Source organism: Suricata suricatta, chromosome 12, assembly GCF_006229205.1.
Source record: "Suricata suricatta isolate VVHF042 chromosome 12, meerkat_22Aug2017_6uvM2_HiC, whole genome shotgun sequence".
NCBI lineage: Eukaryota > Metazoa > Chordata > Mammalia > Carnivora > Herpestidae > Suricata > Suricata suricatta.
The window spans coordinates 85,471,636-85,485,366 of record NC_043711.1 but is presented as its reverse complement, the minus strand read 5'-3'; the positions used below and the strand labels follow the sequence as shown (position 1 = coordinate 85,485,366).

Below are 13,731 nucleotides of genomic sequence, written 5' to 3'. Positions count from 1 at the left end.
AAGAAAAACCGAGTACTAAACACTAAAAATCTCAAAGGAAAGTTATTGCAAATATAAAATAGAACTCTCATTTACTTAATTCATACACACACACACACACACACACACACACACACATACACAATCTCATAGGTACTGAGAACACAATAATTACTAGAGAACATGGGTTTTAACAATGCCCACAAGGAGTGGGGAAAAATCAATGTATCAAAAATTAAAATCACCAAGACTTTCACTTAAGATCTGTAATCTGATTGGCTGACAAGTAACCTGGATGTGATTTATTATTTAAATCACTAGTCATTAAGACTCTACTTAATCAATTCTTCCTACCAAAAAAAATTCTTACTTCTTGTTAAAGCCTGTATATATTCATCTCACCTCCAAAGGGTGTGTAGATTTCTTTTTTAAAAGTACAAACTATACTTTAGCATCCATGATTTACTTTGACATCTTCTCTGATTAATTCTGCAGCTGCATCAGAAAGCTGAATGTTGATTCAGTTTCTTTGATTTATCAAGGCTAACAAAGGCAGATACTTGTAAAATCATTGGAGGTAAACCGCCTCCATTTTAGCAGACTTATTATGAACGTTTTGTCAGTTACACCAGACCCATCATCATTCATTCACTCACTCAGGAAGTGTTTACTAAGCTAACAGAACATGAACATCACTCTATTAGGTGCTAGAGGGAATACTAGACATCAATCCAACAACAATAACAACATAACTACACTGATCTAAAAGAAGTTACATAGTACAATGCAAAGAGCAGCAAACCGATAATCAGAAAAATCTAGGTTCTTGGGAATCAGTCACCAGTCACATGACCTTAGAGAAGTCATTTGACTTAACCGGGCAGCATGTATATAAATGCTCCGCCCTGGCCCTGCTACTTCACAAGACTGCCTTTAGTAAGGGAGAGTAAGGTTAAATAAGATAAAGATACAGCATCTGAAAAGAAAACAGAACCTAAGATTCAATTTTCCTTAATGACTGCTAATGCAAAGTCCTACATATATGACAGACTCTTACAATTACTTAAATTTAGCTTCTGACAAAGAATAGCATTACAATTACGATCACAAAAGAAAAAATACTGAGCAGCCCAGAGGCATATAAAAAGGGACCCAATGCACTACAAATCAGAAAAATCATAAAACAGCATCAGATTGGCCAACGATGAAAAAATTAAAATATAGCAATGTGTTGGTGAAGATGTGGAGAAACAGGATCTGGTAAAACTTACTGATAGGAGTGTAAAAACGAGTATCGAACTACCTGGTGATACCTGGTAACACCGAAAACACACAGATATTCTGACTACTCCAGCAATTCTACTCCTAGGCGTATACACATTACAGAAATTTTCAGACATATGCACAAGGAGGTATTTAAAGAATGTTCACTGGAACATATTTGTAATAAGAAAAAAGAAAAGAAAATTTCAGTAATTACCAGTTATACACATAAGTAGTAATAATTTTAAAAATGTGTGGGAATAATAATCACCAAATTCAGGATAGTGACTGCTTCTTAAAAGGGTAATAAAAGAAATTGGATTAGGGAGAGGCGCACAATGAAACGGGATTACGTAGGGAAGGATAGGAAGGATAAACAGACAGGAGACTTCAACTGTATTTATAAGGTTTTATTTCTTAAAAAAAGAAGATCTTAGGTGAATTTGGCAAATCACCTAAAAAATCACCTAAGTGTGTTATGCACACACTTAGAGGGGGGAAAAAGGAGGACCACTAGAAGCCAGCAGGGAATCCTTCGGCACAAGTCACGCCCAACTGGTTACAGTTCCTTGCAGGGCTTATTACTAAGGTTAAAGGTTTACAACACGTATTGGGGACTTTTATCTCAACAAGATCTTTCACAAAGTTACTCATGCAGGCAGACAGAGAAATGTGGGCAATTGGTAGTACAGATAGGTGGGACCATAACTGTTGGAACCAAAAGAGTACAAGCACGGTGGGGTCCTTTGTTTAAATTCAAAAGAGCAAATATGTAAAATCCCTGCCAGGGGAAATGTGACTTAAAAACAATTCATTCAGAAAAGAGCTGATGACTTCAGGAAATCTCAGGATTCAGTGAATCAACAGGATGACCAACTTTAAATTTTTTAAGTTAATGCATATTAAAGTCACATAATTAGAAGCATTAACATCCAATTTGGCTACAGTCCCACAGCACTGAATTAGCCACTGCACTTTAAAAAAGAGGCATTAAATCTAGAAAATGCACGAGCAGGATAGTACATGCTCTGGAAACCCTGCTATAGGAAAAACGAACACAGGAATCAGAGAAGATTCAGGGAGGGACCCCAGAGTCACCTGGGGCTATTCAAAGAATGCCCCGGATGGGGTCAATACTGACAGGATGGGGTCAATACTGACAGCCGTACCATGAATAGCAGATCGCTTTCCTTTCCTCCTTCCTTCTAACTAGAGAAATCCTTCTCAGCCTTAAGCTCCAGCTCAAAGGTCACCTTCCAAAACCTCCAGTGAGACCTCCGGGCTTCCTCAGCAGTGGATCATACCATACCTCCATCAGCACACAACAATGCATGAATAAATCTCCATCTCCTCCACTAATTCATGAGCTAGGTCCTCAAGAGCGGGAATGCTGGGATCTGACCCTTGCTGTAAACACCTCTCAGCATCCAACAGTGCCCCACCTCAGAGTAGGCACTTTAACCCATGTTGCTAAATCAGCAAGAGACAAGGGGGAAAGGACAGCTAAACCAATGGACCACCCAGGATTCACAACCTACTGTTAGCAAATGTACATAATGTATACATAGCCTCAGCTCCTTGGGTCATTATAGTGACTGCAGCCAGCCAGAATTCATACACACCTACATATCTGATTTTACACCAGGCTGGGTTATATATCCCTTAATAAACTCCCTAACAGTGGCACCAAATGACATACAGGTAAGAACAGTAAAATTCAGGGGCGCCTGGGTGGCTCAGTCGGTTGAGCGCCGGCTTCAGCTCAGGTCATGATCTCACAGTCTGTGGGTTCAAGCCCTGTGTCGGGCTCTGTGCTGACAGCTCAGAGTCTGGAGCCTGCTTCTGATTCTGTGTCTCCCTCTCTCTCTGCTCCTTCCTTGCTTGTGCTCTGTCTCTCTCTGCTTCTCAAAAATAAACATTAAAAAAAAAAAAAAGAACAGTAAAATTCAGATTCAAAGAGTATCAGTACAACCTCGTAATTTACAGATGAATAAACTAAGATTCAAGGACATGACAGGACTTGAGCCTGGAGTCATGGACAGAAGAGGATCTGAAACATCTCACTTTTACAGGATCAGGTCCACACTCCAGACCCCTTTCCTTAGTCACAACCTCAGAAACTACCGTCTTAAAGGTATAATTGGTATCCTCTCTCCCCGCTGCCATCATCTTTCAACTAAGATTAAAATCTCTTGTGTGACTTTTCTGCCCATGCCTTTCACCAGGAAAGCTCCTTCCTGTAGCTGCTCTTTGCCCTTTTGGAAAAGCTTAGTGCCATCTGTCTATATGGAGATTTCAGGAAGAGCTTCCTCCCCTAGACCATTTGGGTAACCCGCCCAGTCCACTCTGAATCTTTAAACATTAAATAAAAAATTAATACGGCAATGCTGTTTTAAATTATTTATAGTTTTAAAGCAAAGCTCAGATACAATAAATTCACTTTATAATTTGGGGTAACACAAAGGTTAGATACTTTATAAGTGCTTGTCACAGAGGTGGGGGGGCGGGAGTATTCGTCCAGCAGCCCGCAGACCCACAGAGTGATACTTCAAGTAATGTGGCCCACCGTTTTGTGGGATCATGCTGACAGAGAAGATTCCAGCCGGTGGAATACTGCCTCTAGCAATGGACAATTTCATTAAGACTAAAGCAGGGCAAGGAAATCTTTAATTACTTTTTCTCTAAGTTGCCTCTGAGGTCATTGCCAAGACTCAAAACGTCATTCCTCTTCCAAACAGAAAGAGTGATTCGGGAGAAAGGATGTATACCACAGGAAGACAGATAGGAAAGAAAAGAGGAAGTGAAGATGTTTTGAGAAAGTGGGAAAGGGAAGGGAGACGAATAACCTGGGACTGAATAGTGAGAACCAGATCCTAAGTGAGACATGAATAATTTTATTCATTTACGTAACCTAGGGTCCTTCCCGGTTGCTCATTAATTCCTTGAGGGTTCTGACATGGTTTTGATCTCAGGAGCCTAGCACTTTAACTATCACCATCACTCTTTTTAAAGGTTAAAACTTACCCACATAGGTCTGTTACACAACAGCTGACACCTTATTTCAAGGAAGACAGAACTCACATGAAACTTTACCCTGAGTATCCTGTTAAAGAGAATATCTTTCAACATTATGGGTAATATTTTAAAGTCTGAAAACATAGCATCATTATAGAATATACTTTCTTTCTAGTGCCAATTTACCTCTTTCAGCTTGAAGGAAGTATCTGGTGTTATGGCCTCAATACATGCCTGCTGATGAGCCCATCAAAAACAATGAAAAGAGATGGATTCATGTCTACTTTCGTCTGAGACGCACTTTATTTTCCTCAACTCAAAGGTTTTACTATTTCTAGAGGCTTTACAAACCACTAAAGTCCGCAGAACACCTCCATTCCCCATAAAGACAAGTACGGTGAGTTATTCTGAGAGTCAGAAACGGTTTCTCCACCTAGAAAACAACACTGACCACCTGACCACATGGAACATGATGGAAAAGAGTTCTCTGGGAGCCTGGGCAAATACCTCAGGCCAGGACAAATTCCCCCTACAAGCTCTATCCCCAACACCACAACTCTCTTGCAGGGAGGCTATAAAATGGCTTTAAAGTTATTTTAAACCAATAACTATTCGCTTCAAGAACATTTCAGGACACTCAATTTCCTAGCAGTAGCATCAAGGAGATAGACCAGATAAGGCAAAATGTGTATTTTGCTGGGCAGGAAGGGACTCTACCAAGGAGTAAGATAATTAAGTAACTGTCTTATATATAAAAGAATAATGTGAACCATCTCTTTGAAGCCTGGCAGGCTTATGGTATCAAAAAAACAAACAAACAAAAAACCTTAAGAATTGGCTGCCTTCAAAGAACATATCTTAAAACACTGCAAAGGCAACTGTTTTTTGCATAATGCAAAGACATTATTACATGTTACAGGAGCTTTACTTTCTGAGAAAGGAAAGCAAAGTGAATTTTCATAAGCAAGTTTCCTCTGTGGGTGAATCTCTAGGCAGTTACGACCAACTCAGAAAGAGCCATGAAGGCAAACTAGCCATTAGCTGTCAATTTAGGACTCCAGAAAGCCGGTCCCAGAGCTCCGCTGGTATCTTCTCAACAACCTCTTAATCTTGTTTATAACACTTGCATTAAGGCAGCCTGCCGTCAGTCCGACTCGTCGCAGGCTGAAATTACTTAGAAACTGGAGAATCCCAGCAAACATACCAAAAACACAGAGCTACACTGGTGGAAAAACCCTGCACACGAGGGAACTCGGCTGCCTCTTTTAAACAAAGCTGTGTAAGTAAGCCAGGATGGGCCTCGATAGGCAAAGTCAGATATAAACCACACAAAGTGCTTCTTAGGAGGCACTGAGGTCAGAGAATCTTAGGGTTTAAAGAAACCATAGAGAATCCCTCTACAGCTTCCTCACCAAGTGACTGTCCAAGCTATGTAAGCATTACTATGAACTAAGTGCTTATTATGCACCAGGACCTCCAACATGTCATCATCTTTTGACTTCTGACACAGCCCTGAGAGGGAGGGAATATCCATTCCCTGGTTTTTCAAGTGAGGAAACCAAGGCCCAGGTGGCTTGCTTAGCGAACGCCTAACGTCAAACCGCTAGAAAATAGTGCTGATGGGATTTCAACAGTCTAAACCTAAAGTTCTTCCCCATACATCATGCGACCGCCATGTGCCGGGGCAATCATCCCGACTTACTGGCTTTCCGCACTTACCGCAGATGTGTTTCCCGAGGTTACTTAAACTTAAGTGAACTTTTAGCAGCTCTACTACTACTTGTTTTAGAAACCTGTGTGTCCCAAGCCTGTACAAGACAAAAAGCACAGAAGAAACTGATGCTAAACTAGTCCCCTTAAAAGAGAAGCATAAGGGGCGCCTGGGTGGCTCAGTCGGTTAAGCGTCCCACTTCGGTTCAGGTCATGATCTCACAGCTTCTGAGTTCAAGCCCCGAATCAGACTCTGTGCTGACAGGTCACAGCCTGGAGGCTGCTTTGGATTCTGTGTCTGTCTCTCACTCACTTGCGGGCGCTCTCTCTCTTTCCCTCAAAAATAAATAATAAAGCATTTTTGAAAAGGGGGGGAGCACAGTACAGTTAGAACTAAATGGACTTTAGTAGTCAGACACTGAAGTCTGTTATTACATGTGGCCCTGAGCATATCACCATCAGATCCCTAGAAAAAGCCCTCATACTGAGGAAGCACCTAACCCAGAAAAAGTAGTTAATAAATAAGAAAAAAAAATCACATGAAAATGGGTACGCCAGATACAATCAACATGAAATAAAAACTAAATCTTATATTAGTATCTCTTACTTTTCGCCTAGAAGGCTGGGTAAAAAGAAAACAGCAACTATGGCCCACAGTAGACCCACAGCAAATCTTTGGCAAATAAATGGATCAAACCATTTCTTGCATTGGAGTCATAGGCAACTCCAGTCTTAAGGGAAAAAAAAAAAAGCCAGTCAACTCTCAGGTTACTACTGTATATGAATCAGGCTTAAAAAAAAAAATTTATTTATTTATTTATTTTGAGAGGGTGGGGAAGTAGCAGAGAGAGAGAGGAGAGGGACAAAATCCCAAGCAAGCTGTGGTGTCAACTCAGAGCCTGAAGCAGGGCTCGAACCCACAAACTGTGAAGTCATGACTTAAGCCAATATCAATAGCCACGCACTTAACTGACTGGGCCACCCAGGTGCCCCGAGAGTCAGGCTTTTAGGAAGATCATCTATTGTTTTTTAAGGCAGTGACAGGGCCACTGTCATCCATAGACAAAGCTCAATCCACTCTCCATCGAGAACGAAGAGGCAAGGAAGAGAAGGCAACTGTGGAGGTGCTAAGTCTCAACATAAATACACACCTAGAAGAGAACCAAATTCAGTCACCAATCCTTGATTCACTACTTCATTCATTCATCCCTTATTCTTTCCTTCCTTCAAATTGTCAAGAGACATTTACTGAGCATTTACTACACAGCATGCACTGATCTGGTGACTGTCCTTGAAGGAGCTCAAAGTCCAATGGGAAGAAAGACATATAACCAAGTAATTTCAATACAGAATTGTTGGGAGAGGCAGTCGCATGCATGCGGTACTTCCAACCCCACTCATTGGTGTAAGAATGGGCTCAGGCTGGCACACTTCCGCCCCAAGAGATAAGGAGCCCATACAGCTCGTGCCAAGCTTATCACCTTGTGTGGCAATATCATCATGCTCCATGAGTGTGCCTTTGCTCTGCTTCAGCATGTACATCAGTGCCCCTGAGGCACACACCTAGCTTTCCGGTCAGGGTCCTTCTGCTGCAGGAGAGAGGGCTGCATGTAAGCCAATGGCCCTGCACCAGCTTCAGAGGAAGGGGGAGGGCCCCACCAGCCACAAGGACTGACATACATCCCAGGAGCTGACTCTGCTTTTTGTCTCTTCTCTGGGTGAGTTAAGCATCATTCCATCCAGTATTTGACTGTGTACTGTGTACTGTTGTCACTGGCAACTCCAATACCCAGATGCAATGGGCAGATGCGTTCGGGGCCCTCCCTGGATTGGTAACCGATACAGTGTTCTGCTTTCCAGGGTATGGTGTTCTGTTGAACAAGAATGAAATACATGGTAGACTCAAGGCAGGTACAAGACTGGGGGATGGGTGGGGGCATTCAGCTGCACTCTATGATCTCAGGATTTCTTTTATTTTTAAGCTACCTTCATCCACCAGAGCCCTCTATTAGGAAAAAGATTCTGCCATCTACTTCCTCATGTCTTTGGGCAAGTTACTAAACCTCTGAGAACTGGGGCGGGTGCCTGGGTGGCTCAGGCTGTTGAGTGTCCAGCTTCGGCTCAGGTCATGATCTCGCAGTTTGTGGGTTCGAGCCCCACATTGGGCTCTGTGCTGACAGCTCAGAGCCTGGAGCCTGCTTCGGATTCTGTGTCTCTTTCTCTCTCTTTCCCTCCCTTGCTCATGCTATCTCTCAAAAATAAATAAATTTTTAAAATAATAAAAAATAAACCTCTGAGAACTACCTTTCCTCATCTATAAAATGGAAATAAGGATACTGATTTCCCAGGGTTGCTTTTAGGATGAAATGGAATAACATGTATACATCAAATAGCACAATGCCTGGCTCTTAGTGGGCTGGTAGTTCCCTGCCCTTCAGTTGTTTTTTTCTTTTGGTGTGGTGGCAGAGGGAGGAGAAATCACATATTCTTATACTTCACTAAAAGTATGACAATTTCCAAAAGCTCCTTTGTGAGTTGCTTTTCATTTACCTCAAATCAGGACCATACTATCCCTGTAAGTAAGCCTTTCCTCCCATAAACACAACTGGTCAATTGAAAGCAAATCTGCCATTAATGCAGAGGAATACTTCAAGCCCAGCCGCACCCGCCTCCTGATATTGTCCTGTTAGGCTCGGTGTCACACTCCAGAGAAACGCTTTACTCACTATACTCCGCAATCGAAAAGTTCACCTGGTCAGAAGAGCAGCGGCCTCACACAAGGCGGCCCACGGTCAAAATTGCTTTTTTAATTGAAGGAAGACTTCCCCAACCTCTTGCTGACAATCACAACGAGCACGTGGGGCCCGCTTTCAGACAACCAGACTCCACCTTGCTCTGATGATGATTTTAAGCACACAGAGGAGGTAGGGGAGAAACTACTAATTTAAACAAAATGCTTAATCTTCTAATTACGGGACAGGCTCCAAGAAGACGGAAAGTGATTTGCAGTCTTGATTATGGAGCCCGCATGCAACCCCTGGCACAAGCCATGTCAGCCAGAAGGCAGACCCCATCTCTTCCTGTCCCACTGAGCCTTCTGTGTCCTTGTAAAAGGGTAAAAGAGGAAATCTTCGGCCAAGAGAGAGAGAGAGAGAGAGGAGAATCACAATTTGTCTCCCCAAGTTCATTACACTGAATGAGGTAGCAGAATCCCAGTATGAAGCCAAGGTGATAATATTCAGTGACTTTACACTGGCAGATTGAGTAGCCTGAGGGTCTTTGAAACTCACACGTCTAGTAAAAAACTGCCCAGCTCCAGAGATGATTAACCAATTCTTTTCATTTGCTGAAAAGTCCCGTTGTCAGTGGTAAGAGATGCAGTGGGAATTAGGGTGGTGCCCACCGAAGGCACCTTTGGTCAGAAGGAAGTCTGCTCCTCTGCAGATAGGCTGGCACCACCGCTAATTTGTGTTCTCTCTGCCCATTCAGATCTCTGTGCTAACTCAGGAGAAAAAGTCCCTGCCAACCAAGTCTGACAGGTCTGGTGGCAGAACTCCCACTGGAGAGTCAGCAGAGAAAGCGAAGGCAGGCAATTATTCCCTTTCATTAGAGCGAGTTCTTTTGAAGTTTGGTTGGTTGGTTGTTGTTGTTTTTTAATTCTGAAAACAAAAGTAGCCATTCACAGCCACCGCTTACTGCAGTCACTTACACAACTAGCAGGAACTGAAATTTCCCCTTAAGCCAACCAGAAAGAGCTGTGCCCCTTTAATTACCTGCTGTAAAGTACAACCAGACGTGGAGAGGACAGCCACAGCAGATCTGGGCAGAGCAGCCCTGATATTTAATCATCAGTCCAGACCATCTGCAACTGTTTTGCAGAAGCACATAAAGTTTATGGATTCCAAAGCTTCCTACAAGTTACCAGGTGCTGAAGGTCAGCTACATTGTCCCCAGGTCCACAAGGGCTCCTTTCTTCATTCTCTCCAGGCCAGGGTGCTCAACAAAAGGCACCATGCCCACGTTTTCTGTGCCAAGCCTGGCACGAGGAAAGCGCTGCCTTTTGATTAAGCCAGAACATAAGATTAAATGTTTACAAGTGGGAGATTCGGAAAAACACCTAGTGAGAAAGCAATTATCCTAGGGAGAGCACAGCTTCAGCTCCGGCCCTCTGCGGCACAAAGGTGAGTTCTGCCCACTTTGCACATCTCAGCCGGCCAGGCTGCTCCCCCCGCCCCCCCCAATCTAGTTGACATGCTGAGGACACAGTGATCTTTTCAAACAGAAACCAAATTGTGTCACTCTGCAGCTTAAAACCCCTAATGGCTTCCCACTGTCCTGACAATAATATCTAAACGTTTTAGGGTTCCCCCACCTCCCCACAGCTGACCTCTGTCTGTCCTTATTTCTGTGTCTCCTTCTCACTCACCATGCTGCAGCCACCCTACTCAAACGTGACAAGCTTGGTCCCACCTTAGGGCTTTTGTACTGGTTTTCCCGAGGCCTATCTTGCTATTCCAACAGCTCCATATAACTGAATCTTTCTCGTCATTCAGTTCTCATTTCAAATGTTATCTCCTCAGAGAGGCCTTCTAGAACCTTCTGAGGCTCCTCCATCACTCTATTACAAATCAGTCCATTTCCCCTCTTCATATCCATATTTGAAATTATCTTGGTCTTGTGTGTATAGTATTTGTTTGCTTGTGTGGGTGTTTTTATTTATTTATATTTGTTTTTCTTGTTTATTGTCTGCCTTGCCTCCCTGGATATAAGTTCCATAAAGCCAAGAAGACTGCCAATGTCTTGTGCATCTCTGTTCCCAGTATCTAGTATAGCAACTTCCATTTAATAGGCATTTATAAGTATCCATTGAATAATTAAAGAAAGGTTCAATATGGATCATGAATCTAAATGAAATTCACTAAGCCTCAAAAATCTACACTGGCTCCCAGCCCGACCGTCGGCATGTGTTACAATGCCCTAGAAACACTGGTTGGTTCTTCACCAACCCCTGGTGAGTGATCAGGAAACACTGGCAATGCCAAGATTCAGATGAACCTGCAGACTCTCAAAGTTGCGGAATTTGAAAATCTGCAAGCCTCTCAGGTAGAGTCCTGCCCAAGTGGTCCTTTCACAGGAGGATGAGATAGGCTAGCAATGGTGACCACCAATGGGCAGAGGCTGGAGGCCGGTCCTGAAGGTCCAGCAGGGGCGCCGGTGGCTCAGTTGGTTAAGCATACCACTTCAGCTCAGGTCATGATCTCATGGTTCCTGAATTTGAGCCCCACCTAGGGCTCGATGTGGACGGCTCAGAGCCTACAGCCTGCTTCAGATACTGTGTCTCTCCCTCTCTGCCCTTTCCCGCTGGTACTCTCTCTCTCTCTCAAAAGTAAATAAACATTAAAAAAAATTTTTAAATAAATAAATAATGGTCTAGCAAAGGAAGACATAGCAAATGAGGCAGCCCGAGTCCCCAGCAAGCCAGAGTCCTTCTGGATGAAGCAGCAGTCGGGACCTAGAGAGCAGATGTACATACCTGGGAGGGAAAGGGAGAGGAAGGGGAGAAGAAGAAACGGGAGATAGAGCCAAGAACAAGACAGGGGCAGAGGCATGAACACATCAGAAACAAGCACACTGGGTCTCAGGTACCTGGAACATTCTAGATTTCATGGGCAGGTAGGTGTGTGGATTTAGATGTAAGAATAGCTTAAAGATGTACCGTCAAGGCCACCAGAAAGGTAAATGGCTCCCCTCCGGAAAGATACGCAGCCATGAAGGAAAGGCACATTCCACAGAAGGCCACGTTAGGCTTCTGTTTGTGAGGGCTAGATTTTCTTGAAAGACTCATGATTAGTGGGCACTAGGAATTGCTCAGTCTTCAGCTTAAGATGGTAGGCAAAGAGATCTCGAAGAAATGCTGGATGAAAAATAAAGACACATTACACTGATACGATCATATTAGTATTAGTTACAGACTTTAGTAACTAAGAGCCCTAAAATGTTATGGGTCATCCAAAGATGACCACGAATGCTTCACTGATCCAACAACCTCAACTTTTCAGGACACCATGAAAAGAAAGCAAGAAGGGCCTCAAAGGTTAGATTTTATTCTATTTTATCCCATCAAACACCACCACTAAGGAGTGATAGCTGACACCAAAGATAAGAAAAATCATAAACAACAGGCACAAGAACTTAAAATCTCTCTGTAACACTCCAAAGAGTTTTAATACAGGAGTAACAACTTTCCACACCTCAAAAGATCCTAAGAGAAATCTGGGCACGATTAACATGTGTTCATAATAACGACCCTAAGACAACAGTGTGACCAACTGAGAATGGCAAGAATGAAATCATGGAAAGAGCCTCAATGTCCATCAACTGATGAATGGATCAAGAAGATATGGTTTATATATTCAGTGGAATACTACATGGCAATGAGAAAGAATGAAATCTGGCCATTTGTAAGAAAGTGGATGGACCTCAAGGGTGTCATGCTAAGCGAAATAAGACAAGCAGAGAAGGAAAGATACCATATGTTTCCACTCATAGGTCTAGCAGGAGAAACCTAATAAGAGACCATGGGGAGGGGAAAGGGGGGGAAGAAGAGTTGGGGAGAGGGTGAGGCAAATCATGAGAGACCTTTGAATGCTGAGCACAAACTGAGGGCTGAGGAGGGAGGGGGAAGAGGGGTGATGGTCGTGGAGGGGGGAACTTGTGGGGAAGAGCACTGGGTGTTATATGGAAACCAACTTGGTAATAAACTATTTAAATAAAAAAATTAAAAAAAGAGAGAATGGCAAAATGTTTATGTTTTAGAAAACACTCCACACAAAATGAAAATTCGAGTCTTAAATACAGAAAAGACACTGTTCTGAACTCCATTCTATCATCGAGTACGTGGGATCCTGAGGCCAGTTGCCTTCCCCACCTGGAGAAGAGGGAGACCTTGTTCTACAACTTTCACCCCACTTGGAAGTCTCTGCTATCTGGAAAAGTCTGTCTAGGAGGAACACCACATTTTCAAAAGACACCAGATAAAAGAGGAGTTAGTGCAATTCAATATAACTCATACTTTTTTTAACTGTTTAATGCTTATTTATTTAAGAGAGAGAAGCCCAAGGAGGCTCCATGCCGTCAGTGCAGAGCCCCACGTGGGGCTTCATCTCACAACCTGTGAGATCATGACCTGAGCCAATCAAGAGTCAGGTGCTTAACTGACTGAGTCACCCACGCTGAGCTTCCTTTTTAAAAATGGTGACATGAAGGGCACCTGGTGGCTCAGTCAGATGAGTGTCTGATTCTTGATTGTGGCCATGGTGATAATCTCATGGGCTGTGAGATCAAGCCCCACTGGGAATAGAGCCTGTTTAAGATTCTCTCTCTTCCTCTCCCTCTGTCCCTCTGTGCACTTTCTCTCTCTCTTTCTCTCTCAAAAATAAGAAAACAAATGAAATAAAAAGAAACCTCATTGTGGGTTTCTTCCCATGACAACCCCCAATTCATCAACGGTAATGTTGTTTGCTTATCCTCCTTCTGTGCTGAGTGCTAGCGTTCCATTGACTTTCTGGCATTTCTATCTCTCCCTGCCCAACAGTTACTCCTGGCCAGAGCCCCCACTCCATGTCTCAGCTTCTCTGTCAATAATTATGTAGCCTTGAAAACTCAGATTTCCCTTATCATTAATATGAGAAGCTATTAGCTGGTCCTATGGAAGTATTAATGTTTGAAGAGGCCAGTAAAAGAGAACAGGGCAAACTGTAGCTA

At 43.0% G+C, this 13,731-nt stretch overlaps 1 protein-coding gene across 1 annotated transcript in view; it reads right to left on the bottom strand.

Annotated features, from left to right (window-relative positions):
* Positions 1–13,731, bottom strand: part of CTNNBL1 (catenin beta like 1) — a 157,384-nt gene that overhangs the window by 133,004 nt on the left and 10,649 nt on the right. The window lies entirely within an intron of this gene.